Source organism: Corvus brachyrhynchos, unplaced genomic scaffold (assembly GCF_000691975.1).
Source record: "Corvus brachyrhynchos isolate BGI_N302 unplaced genomic scaffold, ASM69197v1 scaffold65, whole genome shotgun sequence".
Classification (NCBI taxonomy): domain Eukaryota; kingdom Metazoa; phylum Chordata; class Aves; order Passeriformes; family Corvidae; genus Corvus; species Corvus brachyrhynchos.
Window position 1 is genome coordinate 407194 of NW_008238365.1, and position 3275 is coordinate 410468.

Sequence of the window (3275 nt, forward strand, 5' to 3'; positions counted from 1 at the left end):
TGCCAGGGATGGGGCAGCCACAGCTTCTTTGGGCACCCTGTGCCAGGGCCTCACGTCCCTACAGGGAACAATTTCTTCCCAAAATCTAATCTAAACTTACACTCCACCATCTTAAGGCCATTCCTCCTTGTCCTGTGACTCCAGGCCTCTTAAGTCATCCCTCTCCCCCTTCCTTGTCGGCTCCTCCAGGTACTGGGAAGCTGCAGTGAGGTCACCCTGGAGCCTCTCTTCTCCAAACCCAGTCCTGCCAGCCTTCCCTCGCGGGAGAGCTGCTGCATCCCTCTCAGCCTTTGCTGGCTCCTCAGGATGTTCTGTGATTCTCTGCCCTCTCCACAGCCAGGCTGCGACCGAGCCCCTGCAGAAAAACTCATCCCAGCGCTTGTTCTTTGCAGCACAGCTCCAGAGGTGAAGGAGCGAGAAGCCGCTCGTCCGGCAGCGCCAAGCTCGGGTTTGCTTGGAAAATAAAACTCCCGTGGAAAGAGCCAGGGGGTGGCAGTGTTTGCAAAATCCTTCCCTCTCCTTGTCCTCCCCGCGGCCGCTGGCCCTGGGGACACTGAGGACAAGCAAGTCCAGTCCCAATTATCTTAATGAACCCTCCCAAAAAGAGGATGTAAAATAAATCAAAACTTACCAATTCACCTCCCTATAATTTATTTCCACAATTAAGCATTCCTGAAGTCTGTTAATAAAGTGTAATGAATAGTTTAAATTTTCATTTGGAACTTAATGCCTTGGCTCCCAGATAATCCCAGCTGCACGGCAGAAGAAAATTGCTACTTGCTTATTCCAAGAGAAGGAGGAAAAGCCCCTTAAATCAGAGACATCAGGTGGAAGCCTGAGGACTGTTCCTCACAGCTCCAGCCTCCTAAGGACAGCTGCAGTGATTTGTCTCCATCTCGCAAGTCGTTAACCTATTCAGCTGTTGTCAAAGTTCTTTACAGAAGGTAATTGTTAATTGTTGCCTCTGCATCGGTCCAGACTCTTTAATTAAACAAATAATAATCGGGATCCATCCTCACAAAAGGGGTTTTATCTTCTTTTCTCAGATGCCATCCCCATGGGGATCCAAAGCTCCGCACAGAAATGAGGCAGGCTTCAGATGTCCTTGACATGGAAGTTTTTCTCTCTGATGGAGAGAAAATTGGGGCACAGGAGCTTGATTTTTTTCTCAAGCTGGTGACAGGAATGACAGGGCTGGAGCCAAGGAGGACTTGCTGGTTCTGACTGTCAGACCCAGAGCTTCCTGATGCAGTCTCAGAGTTGGGGGATGCAAACAAGGTGTTCTCCCAGCAGCGCAGCTCCTGCGGGACAACCACACCTTGGAAAGCATCCTCGTGGAACAGAGCTGTGGCGTTCCAGTCCAAGGAAAGGTACGGGGAGCAAGGGATAAATCTGCCTGAGAGCTGCCCTTGCCCTTCTTACAATCTTGGAGGGAAAACAATTTAAGTAACACAAAAGACATTTTTAACACTTTCAGTAAATACCTGTCTCCTTTTCTATCTTTGACCTATGCTGCAAAGAAGAAAAAAAAAAAAAGAAAGAAAATTCAGTGTAAAAACCCCACAACTTGCACATAAAGTTCAATTTTACACCCTGTGCCGTGGTTAGGACATCCCAGGGTGAAAATGGAGTCTCACAGATATGGATTTTACTCTGCGAGTGGTTTGTCCTGGAGACACCTGGCACTGGACTAGGATTTGTTTGCAGGTTGAAACAGTCAGGCCAGAGCAAGGAAATTTCCTCTCGGTCAAGAATCTGCAGCAACCAAAACCCTTTGCAGAGTTCAACAGCCTCGACAGGCCCTTGTCCAACCACGACAAGCAGGAACCCGCTACCAAAGCCACGAGGAGGACTTCCCTGGATGCTGCATCCCTCCCAGCAAACACCCACCAGCCAGAACGGAGCGATGCAGCCCTACCCCACCACGGCTGCCAGCTGATCCAGGCACAGGGAAGGAGAAAAACCCAACCCAGTTATTTCACAGGAACATTGTACCTGTTTTAGATTCTGGGAACTGTTTCTGAAAGCAAAGCAGCCCCCGTGTTTTTGCCTCAACGAGTCTCCCGTTAGCAGAGCACAGTCCTGCCTCAACCCAAACATCACCAACTGCATTGCACGGGCTCAGGCTTCTCACCCAGATATGACTAAGCCCTTTCAGAACGAGAAATGCTCAGGATTTCTTGCTTAATTGCTAAAACAGATTAATTTGACTATCCAGCACATAGGCAAGCGGAAAAGAGGAATTGACACACCTAGCTGGCTCCTGCTGAGGCTGATGATCTGCTTTAATTGATGGGTCACGTTTGGGGATGATTTTCCACCATGCAGCTGCCACAGGGCTGCTGGGCTCCCCTCCTGCCCTCTGCATTCCCTGCAGCCTTCTGACCACTAGTGCGCTGGGAAGCTTAAATCAAGAATGTGACTGATGCAAACCAGCAAACGCCACCTGCAAAGCTCGAGGTTTAGCTGCCACATGTCATGGAAAAGGCCCATGCCTTCCCCACATGGAGTTCTCCCAAGAATTAGGGGCTGCATCTTTACCAAAAGGTCCCTTGGCTCCAAAAGTTTAGGCAGTAAACCAGGTCAAAACTCGTTTGGATTGCTCTGGTCACACACATGTGACACTCAGGATGCTGGAGGAGAGCCAAGAAATCAGGGTGGCCGCAGTGCCAAGCAACCCCCCACGCTACTTCACTGGTTTTATTGAAGCCTTATCAGATTTCCTGGTGACTCAGAGTAACCGGTGACCGGCGAGAAGGGCATGGCCACAGCAGCAAGCAGAGATGGGGTTACAGCTCCACGTTGGTCCAGAATAGCAGCCAATGCCCACCAGGCCCCTCCGGCCCCCCAGACCACCCCAGAGCTCTCCTGCTCCACACCGAGGACAAGCAGCCCACGGCCGTGCCCTGCAAGGAGCAGACACGGAGGAGGCAGTGGCTGGGAGTCCCCAAGAGCCCGGGGAGCCCTGCCAGTCCCCCATGCCCTGGCTGAGTCCCCACAGGGCGGCTGGGCCGTGCACCCCCGCGTCCCCGCAGCCCCACGCTGCTGGGCACAGGGCAGTGCCAGCCCTCTGCTCCCCTGCAGCAGATTCCGTTTTCCTCCCTCTCTTTGGCACCCCCTGCCCTTGCTTTGGGGCCCTTTGATTCCTGCACAGCTCCCCTCTCTGGGCACCCCTTCTTGCGTTTTCCCCCCGTGCCGGCCTTGCGTGAGCACCCTCTGCCCCTGCAGCCCCTTCCCCTGTACCCCCCATTTCCCTTGTACTCCCCCTTCCCCCT

General features: G+C 52.6%; 1 protein-coding gene across 1 annotated transcript in view; it reads right to left on the bottom strand.

The window, feature by feature from the left end:
- Positions 1 to 3275, bottom strand: part of WDTC1 (WD and tetratricopeptide repeats 1) — a 31162-nt gene that overhangs the window by 25568 nt on the left and 2319 nt on the right. The gene's annotated exons all lie outside the window — the stretch shown is intronic.